Here is a 15,461-nt window from a genome sequence, read left to right on the forward strand (position 1 = left end):
AAATTAATGATTCAAAAAATCATCATCTCATGTCATGAGATTTTAATGATAACGATTCATAATTATAATTACAACACAATGATTGGTAGAAATCATTAAAAACGCAATAAATAAGCAAACTAACAAATTGATTTGAAAAGAAATACGAGAGAAAATTATTTATATAATTTTATTAAAAAAATTAAACAAAATAGTCAACGAGAAAATGTCAACGAGGGAAAACCACGCGGAAAATGCGGCGAGTGGAGAAGGGACAGCGAGATCTGGATTGCCTATACGGACACTGTTGGGTGTATCTTTAGCTTCTACAACCTACGATTTCCCCATCAAAGGGGCAGTTTTTCCTCTACTTTGTTTATGTAAAAAATAAAAATAATTGTTAAACTAAATATTTATATTTAAATAATATAAAAAATTATAACGTGAATAGAGAAAGATTAATTAATAAATTTTTAAAAAATTTAAAAGATTAATTAATAAATTTTTTAAAATTATAAAAATTAAATAATAAAATATTTAATTATAAGAACATTTTAATTATTTTTAAAAAGTTAAAAATTAATTAATAAATTTGCTCTATAGTGAATAATTTTTTCTAAAAAAAAATACGTATACATGGAAAGTAACTCGGGGGAAGTACGAGGCGAGGCCATTTTGGTAATTTTGAAAGAAATTGACGGCTATTGATTAGTAGAAAATTCTGTAGCAGGAGATTTTATTAGATTTGGTGGCGGTCCCAACGTGGCAGTGCTCTGTTCTCTTTTCCCTCTTCTTTTTTTAACACCTTATGACGTGGCATTTCATAAAACGCTTCTGTTTGAAATTGGCCCACACCTTTCATCATCTCATGGCCCTCGATTTTAATTTCATCCATCCTACGGTTCATAATGTGCCACACTTTCAGTGGAGGACATCGTTATTGGCTAGAAATTATATTATTTTATTACTGTAGACCCGATTAAATAGAAATGCATGCTGTCATCTTACATAAGCAGACAAAGCTTATTTCACTTTCAACAGTGAGCGTAAGAACCACATGCGCCTTTTTTAATATAAAATATTTTAAATTTATTTATTTAAATTCTATTTATTTGAAAAAATATTATTTAATTTTAAATATTTTTTTGAAAGAAAATATTTTTTTATTAAAAATAAATAATAAAAATAAATTTATATATATTAGAGTTGTAAAATTCACAAAATTTGTTTGCCACCTCCGAGATGAGTTTGTAAAATATGTTCTGGAATATCTTGCCACGAGATTTCGGTTCTCTTTCTCTCTCTTCGTGTATATACTCATAAGAAAAATAAAATTCAGAATTTTTTTTTTCTAAAAAAATAATTTCTTTAAAAAATTGAATATTTTTATTTTTATTATAAAAGGTTTCTATAAGAAAAATGGATGTGTAATATAATTTTTTTATAAAATTTTATTTTGAAAAAATTACTTCTTAGTCCCTGAGATTTAACGTAATTAACATTTATGTCTCTCTATTTTGGCGACCCAACACTTAAGTCTCTCACTTTCTTTTCCGTCCAAATTCGTAGTCATTCCGTCCATTTAAACCGTTTGGTCAAAGAGTCAAAAGTGAGAGGTGATAATTTTTTTCAAAAATACTATTCTTTCAATGTGAAATTTCTTTTTTTTTTCTCTTTCATGTTTTCTCTAGTTGCAGAAGAAGAAGAAGAAGTTGCATAAAGGGTAGGAAAAAGAAGAAGAAGAAGAAGAAGTTGCAAAAAGGGTAGGAAGAATAAGAAGAAGTTGCAAAAAGGGTAGGAAGAATAAGAAGAAGTTGCAAAAAGGGTAGGAAGAAGAAGAAGTTGCAAAAAGGGTAGGAAGAAGAAGAAGTTGCAAAAAGGGTAGGAAGAAGAAGAAAAATGGTAGGAAGAAGAAGAAGTTGCAAAAAGGGTAGGAAGAAGAAGAAAAATAGTAGGAAGAAGAAGAAAAATAGTAGGAAGAAGAAGAAGTTGCAAAAAGGGTAGGAAAAAGAAGAAAAATGGTAGGAAGAAGAAGAAGTTGCAAAAAGGGTAGGAAAAAGAATAAAAATGGTAGGAAGAAGAAGAAGTTGCAGAAAGGGTAGGAAGAAGAAGAGGCATTTGGGTTTGGGTTTAGTGAGTGTTAATTTTGTCAATTCATGTGTCCCAAACGGCTATTTTGGATGGAAGGACTACGAATTTGGACAGAAAATAAAGTGAGGGACTTAAGTGTTGGGTCACCAAAATAGATGGATAGAAGTGTTAATTACGTTAAATCTCATATACTAAAAAGTAATTTTTCCTTCTATTTTTATTGTTAAAATAATGCTAATTTTAGGTATGTATTCTTTATAGTATTATTTTAATCAATTAAACTTGCATTTGATTTAAAAAAAAAAAACCATCGAAATGCTCTAACATCAAATTTAAAAAAAAATTATTATTTAATTTATATAATATAGAAATTTTTATTAGTTAACACTTTAATTTTAAAAAATATATTAAATATTCATAAAATATTAGAAAATTTACTCATTAATTACCCCATTAATTTTAATCATTAGATACCAAATTTAAAATATTATCAATTTGAGAGATTAATTAATTTAATTTTTATAAAATTAATAAACTAATTAATAAATTTTATCTATATTATAAAAAATAAATAATAGAATACTTCATACCTAAAATTAACAAATAGCAAGTTTTTTAATATTTTATATACGTTTTAATAAATTTTTTAAATTAATAGATTAACTAATAAAGTTTTAAAAAATTGAGAGATTAAATAGTTATTTTTTATTTTTTTAATATCTCAATTAAATTAGTATTGAAATGTAAGAGTGTATAATATTATTCATTTTAATATTACAAAGTTAAAATTTGCTAATAAACGGAGAGTATTAAATAAATAAGATAGATTGAAATTAGATAACCAATTGTTTAAAATTTTTATATGACATAATATTATTTTAATACATCAATTTTCAATAATTAAATTGAAAATTAATCGTAATCTGTATGAACAATGAAATCGAATGGAATAAAATTCCTTTAATATAACTCCAACTTTTATTTAGGGTAAATAAATTAAATATATAAAATTAAAAAATAAGCAAAAGTTATATATATATATATATATATATATATATATATATATATATATGCTAAATAGGAAACATTATTAAAATATGTTACTCATATCCTATAATAGGATAGCATAATAAAATAAAATTTCCTTTTAATGGCAAATATATATAATAGTCTTATTGAATTTTAATATTTAAATTGCTATAAATTATAAATATAAATAAATATATAAATTATAATATCATATATTATAAATTAACTAAGCAAATAGTGCATTAATAGATTAGATTATAGGTTTTATAGATAATTTATTGGATGATAAATAATAGATAGAATTATACATTATTTTTTATTGATTATAATATTTGATGCGATTAAAATTGAAGTGTGTTGCAATTCGTTAACTTTTTAAAAAAAGAAATATGAAATGGTTGATACTTATAACAGCTATTTCGATACTCAAATTGGTAAATTGAAGAGAATAGTGTGCATAATGTAATATTTTGAACTTAACAGTAGTTATATAAGAATTGTGTATCTTAATTTCTGTAATCATATGCTTTTATACTGTCAGAAAATGCTGTTGGTTATCATATCTCTTGCAAATCCAACTAACAACGGTTAGTGGATATGGGAAATCTGCGATTATAAGTATAATAAGGATATATTGGATTGCGTTATCTAACGGTAACTTTCCGTGAAATCTCACCCTATAGCTGAGAGGGCGAGTTTTGACGAAAAGCTTAGACCTAAAGCATTCCGGCCTCCTTTTCTCTCGGTGGGACCAAGTATCATCTGCTCAGACCCATGTCACATAGTCCGATCTTCAAGTGCCAGCACATAACCTGCATTAGGCGATTATTATGCTATATCAAAAGGCCCCGCTGGTTTTCAATTATTTAGATTTGAAGATAACAATTATCTTTACGATTTTGGGACACATGACTTATTTAGATTGACCTCACATCGTTTTGACTATTCCTGCCCATAAAATAACTTCAGTTTTTTAATGGGACTTAATACCCGTCTTGTGACTCGTTTGGCGGATACCCGCCTCGTGGATATGGAACAAATAACTTGAAAATAATATACTGGACTTATTACCTAGTCACCATAACGGTTTAAGGATTTTATTAATCGGGACCGACCCGAATTATGGCTTGGCGAATGTCCGTCTTGGGCCTAAGCATGAAATGCTTTTGCAATCTTTATTAATCAAGACTGACACTCGGATATGTACCTGGCAGTTACCTATCTAGTTGTGTTTCTTGGCAAAAAAACTTGCCTTTGAGACTAACACCCGAAGACTCGCCTAGAGGGCACCCGCTTTGTGGCTTTGGCATAGAATGCCTCAATTAGCGGGATTAACACCTAGACCTTGGACTGGCAGATACCCGTCTTGTGGCCTGACATTGAACGCCTTGGTTAACAGAATTAACACCCGGATTGTGGCCTAGTGGAACCTGCCTTGTGGCCTTGGCATCAAATACCTTATTTAGCGGGACTAACACCCGGATTATGGTCTGGCGGAACTCGCCTTGTGGCCTTGGCATAGAATGCCTTGTTTAGCGGGATTAACACCCGGACCTTAGCCTAGCGGAACCTGCCTTGTGGCCTTAGCATAGAATGCCTCAATTAGCGGGATTAACACTTGGACGTTGGCCTAGCGGATACCCACCTTATAGCCTGGCATAGAATGAATTGGTTGGTGGAATTAACACCCGGATTATGGCCTGGCGAAACTCGCCTTGTAGTCTTAGCACAAAATGTCTTGTTTAGCGGGACTAACATTCGAATTATGATCTAGCGAAACCTGTCTTATGGTCTTGGCATAAAATGCCTTATTTAGCGGAATTAACATCCGGATCTTGGCCTGGTGAAACTCTCCTTGTGGCTTTCAATGAATACTCTTTAATCTTTTTGAAGAAGGTAACTCTATTATTCCTTGTCACTGAATAATACTACATATAAAAAAAATACATTGTTAATTGTTAATGATAAAATTTTCTCATATTACAAATATTCCAAGAGTGGGGAATGACTCAACCATTTAATTTGGTCATCTTATAAGACCCTAGACGAATAACCTTCGAGACTCTAAATGGTCCCTTTCAGTTTTTGCCCAACTTACTAGACCTGACATTACCGCATGTTACATCTGTTATTTTAAGGACTAATTCTCCTACATTAAAGACACGACCTGACTCTACTGTTTGAACATTCTAGATATCTTATTTCTGTAAACCACCATTCTAATTATAGCCTGATCATGCAAAAACTCGGTTGATCCAGTTTGAATTGCATTTCTTTAGGGTTTCTTGAGATTTCGGAGTGTTGGTTCTGATTTTACGTGATAATCAAGTTTTTCCAGCAAGTCGATGGGTATCATCGCTTTTTCGAGACTTTTTGTGAAGTGTCTATAGCATTCTTGGGTTGACCTCTGGTTACCTCAAACGATCGTCAATCCTCCTGGAGCTAGTAGCTTAAGACACATAGCACCCATGTTAATAACTATACCGTGGAAGTTTAGGACTAGGCGACCTATTATCGCATTATATGTGAGCGGGATATCTACCACCACGAACTTTGCATATAGCTCCCGCTTGTGCTTTTCATCACCCAGCATAAGAGGGAGGTTGATGGTGCTTAGTATTGCCACGGTCTTGTCTCCTAATCTCACTAACGGATAGGAGATCTTGACAATATTATTTTTATCTAAGCCTATATTATTAAAAAATCTAACGTGAGGAGATTAACAGAACTACTTGTATCCACCAAGACTCGTCTCACCACATACCCGTTCAAACGGATGCTGATAACCATCGGGTCATTTTCAAAGAAGTCTATTGCTTTGACCGTAGCTCCAAACTTTACTTCCTGATTTGCCCATGGTTTCTGCTTTACTGACAGGACATCTTTTGTAGTGCGCTTATTTTTTTTGCCATTACTAAGTCCTCCTACAATTACATGAATAACTCCTACAGGTTTACTGTCAGGGGTGGTTTTAGGAGTTGTTACCTTGCATTTAGGCCTCCTCTCTTCTCTATTATTTCTAGTGAATTTTTAAAGTGTGTCGTCCTTTGTTAATCTCTCGATCTTATATTTTAGCTACTGGCACTCCTCCGTTGTATGTCTATAGTCTTCGTGAAAGCGGCAATACTTGATCATGTTTCGGCTTTTTCAAGGTTGAGCTTGGTAGGCCACCTGACCTCCTTGTCATTTTTTTCTGATCCATATTAGGATACGCATTTGTAAGTCATTCAATAGAGTATAATTCTTATACTTACTTTGGACATTCCTTTTTCAATAGACTGGATAACTTATGCGATCTCCTTCATATCCTCGCGTCTCTGGCTTTTAGTTTTGCTTTTGACTCGTCCTTTTGTCCTCTCTTAACACTTGGACTTCACCATCCAGCCTGATGTACTTATGGGCTTTGTACATTAGCTATTGGTATGTAGCGGCCGGGTTCTTGATTAGGGAATCCATGAACTCGTTGTTATGTGTTCCTATTTTCAATGCTTCGCATAAAACCATGGGATAAAGCTCTTTAAAGACTCGCTCTCTCCTCAGCGGATCTTTTGCAAGTCAGAGAAGAGATTTTTAGGAAGCATATAAGTAATAAATATGGATTTGAATAACATAGAGACTTGGATAAAGTTCTAAATTGAACTTGGATTCAAATAGTGGTACCATTTCTAAGCAAAACTTGTGAGTGTTAATAGAAACACTTGGCACAACATGAAATCATTAACATCTTAAAGCTGCATTATCGTTATAAAGATCGCTAGGTGACTTCTGAGATCTGTTATTCTGTTATATTTGTCTAAGCCTGGCAGTTTGAACTTTAGTGGGGAATGTCTCTATCAATAACTCTTTTGATGGGGGCGAGGCATCGTCCAGCCCATAATTCTCCTCTTGCTCCTTGTGGTACCTTTGCACGGCTCGAATTAGCTTTTAGTTGACATCTTTTGGAGCCTCGTCTGACGACTCCTCATCTTTCAACTTTGCCTTCCCCTTGGACTACGTTTGAATTGCTTGTGTCTGAGTCATTGGGGTATCGATTGAAACTTCCTCCCTTATCCTAGGAGCTATGAAGGAGACTTCCTCCCAAGCTTTATACTGCTTTAAAGTGGTCTATAGTCTTTTTATGTATTGAAGTATCTACTCATTATTTAGATTGCTTAAATCAGCTTCATTGACCATCGATGGGGTATTTTGTCCACTACCAGGAGTGGAGAAAATGATAGCGCTCTTGTTGGCAGCAGCTCATGAATTGTCAGCCATTTCAAGAAAGAAAGAAAGCTAAGATTTCTTTTTAAGAGAAAGAGAATAAGATATCGATTTTAATCTAAATAAACAGAGAAAATTCAATGGATTTTTTGGCAATGGAACCAAATGATGTGTCTGAAGTAGAGTTGTGCCACGATTGATCAATCTGCAAGAAAAAAATGTGAGGTGGTTGGTGCATATGACAGCCACTCAGACACTCAAGTCAGTAAATTGAAAAGAAGGGCATGTGTAATATAATACTTTGAATTTAACAGTAGTTGTGTAAAAATTGTGTACTTTGATTTCTATATTCGTCTATTTTTATACTGTCAGAAGATGAAGTTAGTTATCACATCTCCTGAAAATTCAATTAGTACCGACTGGTAGATATGAGATCTCACGATTATAGGTATAATAAGAATCTATTGGATTGTGTTATCTAATGGTAACTTCCCGTGAAGTCTTGTCCTGTAGTTGAGAGGGCAAGTTTGACGAAAAACTGAGACCTGAAGCGTCCAGGCCTTGTTTTCTCTTAACGAGATCAAGTATAATATGATCAGACTCTTATCACGTGTTCATATTTTCGAATATTAACACATGACCTGCATTAGGCGATCCTATATCAATACTGAAACAAATACCATAATTTTTTTCATGCAATGAATTTTTATATTAATAAAAATTAATGTAAGGCTAATGAAAATAAGCACAGAATTGTCAAGCAACTCATTACCATGCATGCATTTATCTTATTAAATACGTATAATTTACTCATATGAGCAAAAAATATTTATTTAGGTTCGATTTATTATAAAAAAATTGACTTTCATATTTTTAAATTATAGTAGACGAAATCTATATAAAAATTTCTCTACATCATCGATGTTTTTAGTAATATAATTGTAATACCCGGCTAGAGTCCGGCATCGGCATGCTGCTTTCCGGTGGAATTCGGGATGTCGGAAGTCTCTAGACGGGTTAGATTTATGTTTTTCTATAATGTTTTACTATGTTCATCAAGTTTATTGCATAAGGAATTGAGTTTTTGAGTGAAATGAACCAAGGCAGAAAAGCCAGGTTCGGCCGCCGAAGTTGAGGTTCGGCCGCCGAACATGCATGGCTTTCGGTTTTACGTGTGGCCGCCGAAGGTGGTCTGGCCAGCCACCTATAAATGGCTCTCAGTCGGTTGAAGCGGTGAGAACACCGTTTCTTTTGTCTTCTGAGGTGAGACCCTGTCCTTTGTGAGTATTTCTTCATGTTTTCATTAACTCATGCAAAGATTTGATTAGTTTTTATGATATTTGAAGGTTTTAAGCTTAAAAACTCAAAGTTATGAAGTTTGGAGAGTTTGAAGGCAAGTTGCTCCAAAACTCCACGTTAGGATCGTTCATCTACTTGTTTTCCCAAGGTAAGTGAAGATCCTGAGCTTGTTTGTATGTTTGCTGAAGGTTTTATGGGGTTTATGGAGAGAGTTGCATAACTAGGGTTATTTGTGAGGTTTTGATGATTTTGTGCATAGAGCTTGTTTCTGTGTTGTTTGTGTTGTGTGTTTGGGGTTTTTAGGTAGTTTTTGACCCCTTTGAGCATATATATGAGTGTATGCAAGTGGAGGAAGTGTGGTGTGCAATTGGAGAGGAGTTTGGTGCATTTGGCGAGAGGCAGGACACGTTTCTGCCTTGCTGATGAACTCAGGTTCGGCCGCCGAAGGTACATTCGGCCGCCGAACCCCTGAAGAGGTGTGAGGAGGTGGCTTCGGCTGCCCAAGCTTGCCCCCGAGCTTTTGGACTTTCGGCTCTGGAGGGAAGTTCGGCCGCCGAAGGTGCCGCCGAAGGTTAGAGACTTTCGTCTCTGGAGTGCCTTTTGGCCTCCGAAACTTGCCCCCGAAAGGGTTCGGCAGCCGAAAGTAGAGATTCGGCCGCCGAAGGTGCTTGAGTTTCGTCTCTGGAGAGGACTTTCGGCCGCCGAACCTGCAGCCGAAAGTGTTCTGTCCAGTCTTCTTTTGCATGCTTTGCATGGATAGTTGAGTGATGTTAAGGGGATTCTTGGGGAGTTTAATAGAGTGATTTATAAGCTCGTTTCATAAGCTAGTTTGGTCCCTCATTTGAGTTTATCTGTACCTATACAGACCAGAGGAACCAGAGAGAGCAGCAGTGCATTCTGCTCCAGAGTTTTACAGAGCCTGCAGAGTCAGTCAGTCCAGATAGCCAGAGGTGAGTGGAACTAAACTTACTTCTTTTCTTGAACTTGCACAATGGAATGTTTTAGCATATCTCATGCATCATGATTATGCACTAGATTGATTGCATTAGTATCCACGAATATGTTGCATTGCATAGTTATTTGTTGATGTGGGTGAATGCTGAATGATCCAATAGTCTCAGACAGGAAGACCAGGAGCTTTTGACTACGCCCTGGCAGGTATAGTAAAGACCAGGAGCCTTTGACTACGCCCTGGCAGGTATATAGTAAAGTCCAGGAGCCTTTGACTACGCCCTGGCAATGGTAAGTACAGAGGTGTTATATACACATATACATATATGACAGGAAGACCAGGTGCTCGATTCTACGCCCTGGCACAGAGTTACTGGGACTATATGGTGACAGGTTTACTCTTGATGTGGTTTATCTGTGTTATGATGCATTCTATGAGATCATGTTTTACTGAGATATTTTACTGTTCTACTCACTGGGCTATAGAGCTCATCCCACTCCCTTAACCTCAGTTTTGCAGGTTCAGTGTACAGTGTACAGGGACAGTCCAGCAGAGTACGGAAAGAGTAAAGAGATTTGTAATAGCCTAGAGTGGACATGTAATATTAAAGAGATGTAATAATTGTGTGTCTAAAATTAGACATGTGCTTGACTTAGTGATGTCTGTTGTGTACATGATCTGGATATGTATATATGTGTTTCTGTATGTGAAAAACCAGGCTTAACAGGTATGAGTTAACCCATCTAGAGCAAGCTCTAATCAGGGGTACAGAGTACAGAGTACAGAGTACAGAGATAGTGCATGCACAGGTTAAGCCTTGGTTCAGCAAAGAGTTTTTATTTTCACAAAAAATGTATGATCATGTATGAGTTTTACAGGTACACAGAGAGTATAGCAGGCTTGCTACGGGTTCTGGCGGCCTTAAGCCGACCTGAATCCTAGCGCCGGTGACGGTCCATTTTGGGGTCGTTACAGATTGGTATCAGAGCCCTAGGTTCACATGATCGGAGCTATAGAGACAGTGTCGGGCTCATAGAGGGTAGAAGTGGTCAAGCACAATAGGAAATCATGTCCACTAGGATAGGGTGTTGCGTCCTATCTGTGATATGCCATGAGTTATGCATGTGCCTTATTGTTATATGTTGTTTATGTGCTAAAGTGCTATGTTATGTGTTATTTTCCAGAGAGTAAAGATGCGAGGAACTCGTCGATCAGCTCGATTGACTGGAGTCCCACCAGAGAGTGAGAGAACAACTGCTCGTCCTCCTGCATTGCCGAGGGCAAGGTCTCAGAGATCTAGCAGGGAAGGTACGTCTATAGACCCGAGAAGGTCTGTAGACGAGAGCAGAAGAGGTACAGCTAGGGGAGGAAGATCAGAGGAAAGAAGGGATGCAATGGAGATTGACCAGTCTAGAGATGACAGTATGGGTTTAGGCAGATTTGAGGAAGGTATGGGAGAGTCGCAGGGAGGTGCTCAGGCCTCAAGTTATGGATATCCAGCCTTTCCGCAGGACTCAGAGTATCCGATGGGAGGTATGTCGGAGTACTCTAGTTTTGTGCCATATCCTACATCTATGCCATATATGCCATATCCTTACTATTACCCATCATCATATCCACCATATCCTATGTATCCACCCTCCCCTATCCATCCAAGTGCAGCACACCCAGAAATAAATGAAGCAGTACCTCCACCATCACCAGAACCAGTAGCCCCTGGTGTTGATAGACATCAACCTAGCTCCTCTGGAGGGAAGGTACAAATGACGGAGTACTTGAAATTGGATGCTCCTAAATACAACACGGGAGATGATCCATTTGATTACCTCAGAGCAGTTAGGATGATAACCAGTGAATTGGGAGCAGACGATAGGAGAGCCATTGAAATGGCAGGTTTCACATTAAAATGCAAGAAAGCCAGAGAATGGTTTAAGAACTATGTGGAACCCAGAATGGACAGCATGTCATGGGGAGAGTTCGCCAATGCGTTTGCAGGGTGGGCTTTTCCTGACAGTTCTCGGGAGATGAAAGTGATAGAGTTCGAACAGTTGCGACAGACAGATGAGATGAGTGTTGATGAATTTACAGATAAGTTCCTGAATTTGCTTCAGTATGTAGGTCAAGCCTATGATACGGATCAGAAGAAGGCAAGGAGATATACTATGAGATTGCATCCCAGGTATTCTTCCTTGATTCTTCCAGCAGAAAAGGAGAGTTTCCACACTATAGTAGACGCAGCCAGGAAAATGGAAGCTAGTGTCAATATTCAGAAACAGTCAAAGGCACAGGCTTCGGGTTCTAAGGCCCCCAGTGCAGGCACGTCAGGCAGCAAGAGATGGGATAGAGCAAAAGGAACAAAGAGTAAGTTCTGGACTAAAGTCAAGTCAGGTCTGGGAATAGGTAGTGGCTCAAGCTCTGGCACAGCTCCAGTCTGCAGAAGATGCGGAAAACCACATGGCGGAGTTTGTCGGTTGGGATCTACAGCTTGTTTTAGATGTGGACAGGAAGGGCATATTGCTCGGGATTGTCCTCAGGTGACTTTTGCACCATCCCAGCAGATGAGTTCAAGCAGTGTGGTACAGCCAGTTGTACGGCCAGCAGCTCCAGTCATGCCTCAGAGTAGTGGCAGAGGTAGAGGGAGAGGGGCAGCCTCTACTTCAGCAGCAGGTTCCCGAGGTGGAAATCCGGTAGCCCCAGCACGGATTTTCACTGTGACACAGGAGGAGGCAAACACGTCGAACACAGTGGTGTCAAGTAATCTCATCATTGGGTGTTCAGATGTGTATGCTTTGATGGACCCCAGTGCTTGTCATTCCTTTATTGCTTCGAGAGCCATAGAGAGATTGGGTTTGATCAGTTCTGAGTTAGAGTATCCTCTCTGGGTCAGTGGACCTAAATGTGACCCATCAGTGGCAGTGTCAGTCTGTCGTTTCAGTCCAGTGTTTATAGAGGGTAGATACCTTCCAGCTGACCTTGTGGTTCTAGATTTGACGGATTTTGATGTCATTCTAGGGATGGATTGGTTATCTACATATAGTGCTACTTTGGACTGTAGAGAGAAGGTAGTGAGTCTCAGAGACCAGGATGGGTCAGAGTGTGTCTTCAGAGGAGACAGGAGAGGTACACCCAGAGGTATGATTTCAGCCCTTCAGGCTCGTCGTTTGCTTAGGAGGGGTTGTCAGGGGTTTCTAGCTCATGTGAGAGAGCTAGACAGTCAGGTGAGGGAACCAGCCGCAGTACCAGTCGTCCGAGAGTTTCTCGATGTGTTCCTAGACGATTTACCAGGACTCCCACCTGATAGGGAGATAGGGTTTGAAATTGAATTGCTGCCAGGTACCAGACCTATCTCTATTCCTCCCTACAGGATGGCACCAGCAGAGTTAAACGAGTTAAAAGAGCAGTTGTAGGACTTGGTAGATAAGGGTTTCATCCGCCCTAGTACCTCACCTTGGGGTGCTCCAGTGCTCTTTGTCAGAAAGAAGGATGGATCCCTCAGACTTTGTATCGACTACAGACAGTTGAACAAAGTCACTATCAAGAATAGGTATCTGCTACCTAGGATTGATGATCTATTTGACCAGCTAGCTGGAGCAGGTTGTTTCTCGAAAATAGATCTGAGATCCGGGTATCATCAGTTGAGAGTCAGAGAGGCAGATGTGCCTACGACAGCTTTCAGGACCAGATATGGGCATTATGAGTTCTTAGTGATGCCGTTCGGGTTGACTAACGCCCCTGCAGCATTCATGGATCTCATGAACAGAGTTTTCAGTGAGTTTCTGGATCACTTTGTCATTATTTTCATCGATGATATTTTAGTGTATTCCAGAGATGCAGAGGAGCATGCCCAGCATCTGAGGAGAGTTTTGCAGACACTGAGAGAGCATGGTTTATATGCCAAGTTCTCAAAGTGTGAGTTTTGGTTGAGGAGCATTGCCTTTTTGGGACATGTAGTATCAGCAGAGGGTATTGAGGTAGACCCCAAGAAGATAGAGGCTGTAGCTAACTGGCCCAGACCCACGACAGTGACTGAGATTAAAAGCTTTCTGGGACTGGCAGGTTACTACAGGAGGTTCGTTCAGAACTTCTCAAAGATAGCAGCTCCGATGACCAAATTGACTCAGAAGAACCAGAAGTTTGTCTGGTCAGACCAATGCGAAGAGAGCTTTGAGGAGCTCAAGCGGAGATTGACCACGGCACCAGTGTTAGCTCTGCCTGTGAGTAATGAGGATTTCACAGTGTTCTGTGATGCATCTCGAGTGGGCTTGGGTTGTGTTTTGATGCAAAGTGATAGGGTGATAGCTTATGCTTCTAGACAGTTGAAGAAGCACGAGTTGAATTACCCTACCCATGACGTTGAGATGGCAGCAGTTATCTTTGCACTTAAGATGTGGCGGCATTACCTCTACGGGGTTACATGCGAGATCTTCACTGATCATAAGAGTTTACAGTACATCTTGAGTCAAAGAGAGCTGAACTTGCGGCAGAGAAGATGGGTAGAATTGCTCAGTGATTATGATTGTAAGATCCAGTATTATCCGGGTAAGGCGAATGTTGTGGCAGACGCCCTAAGCCGGAAGTCACTAGGCAGTTTATCCCATATAGCAGCAGAGCGGAGACCAGTTGTGATGGAGCTGTACAAGCTCTTAGAAGAGGGGTTACAGTTAGAGTTGTCTAGTACAGGTGCGTTGATAGCACAGATGAGAGTGACACCTGTGTTTCTAGAGCAGATAGCTCAGAGACAGCATGAGGACCCTGAGTTGATGAAAATTGCCAGGACTGTTCAGTCAGGCAACAGTGTAGAGTTTCGTTTTGACAGCAAAGGGATCCTCCGTTATGGGAGTCGCCTTTGTGTACCAGATAAGAGCAATGTGAAGGAAGACATTATGAGGGAAGCTCATAATGCGCGGTATAGTGTTCACCCAGGAGCCACCAAGATGTATCAGGATCTGAAAAGGGTCTATTGGTGGCCAGCCATGAAGAAAGAAGTGGCGCAGTTTGTGACAGCTTGTGAAGTTTGCCAGAGGGTGAAACTAGAGCATCAGAAACCAGCTGGAATGCTTAACCCATTGCCGATTCCAGAGTGGAAATGGGAGAACATAGCCATGGATTTTGTAGTGGGTTTACCAGCAGCGTCCAACAGGATAGACGCTATATGGGTGATTGTGGACAGACTCACGAAATCTGCTCATTTTCTTCCAGTTCGGAGTAACTATTCTGTGGATAAGTTGGCACAGGTCTATCTGGATGAAATAGTAAGATTACATGGTGTTCCAGTGTCGATAGTCTCAGATAGAGGACCTCAGTTTACCTCCCGCTTTTGGCGAAGTTTGCAGAGTGCATTGGGCACGAGATTAGAGTTTAGCACTGCTTTCCACCCACAGACTGATGGACAGTCAGAGAGGACCATCCAGACCATAGAGGATATGCTTCGACTGTGTGTGTTAGACTTTGGCGGTTCTTGGAGGCAGCATCTACCTTTGGTGGAGTTTGCCTACAATAACAGCCATCATGCTAGCATATGGATGGCTCCTTATGAAGCTTTGTATGGGAGGAAGTACAGATCCCCTGTTTGCTGGGAAGAGATAGGAGAGAAGGCTCTTGCAGGACCAGAGTTAGTAGAGATTACCAATAGAGTAGTGCCCATGATCAGAGAGAGAATCAGAACAGCGCAGAGCAGACAGAAAAGTTATGCAGACGTTCGCAGAAAGCAGTTAGAGTTTCAGGAGGGTAATATGGTATTGCTGAAAGTGTCTCCAATGAAAGGAGTGGTTCGGTTTGGAAAGAAGGGTAAGTTAGCTCCACGGTACATTGGACCCTTTGAGATCTTGCAGAGGATCGGGAATGTGTTGTATAAGCTGGCTTTACCTGCTTCTATGGAGAGAATTCACCCGGTATTTCATGTTTCTATGCT

Source organism: Manihot esculenta, chromosome 3 (assembly GCF_001659605.2).
Source record: "Manihot esculenta cultivar AM560-2 chromosome 3, M.esculenta_v8, whole genome shotgun sequence".
In the NCBI taxonomy this organism is placed as follows: Eukaryota; Viridiplantae; Streptophyta; class Magnoliopsida; order Malpighiales; family Euphorbiaceae; genus Manihot; species Manihot esculenta.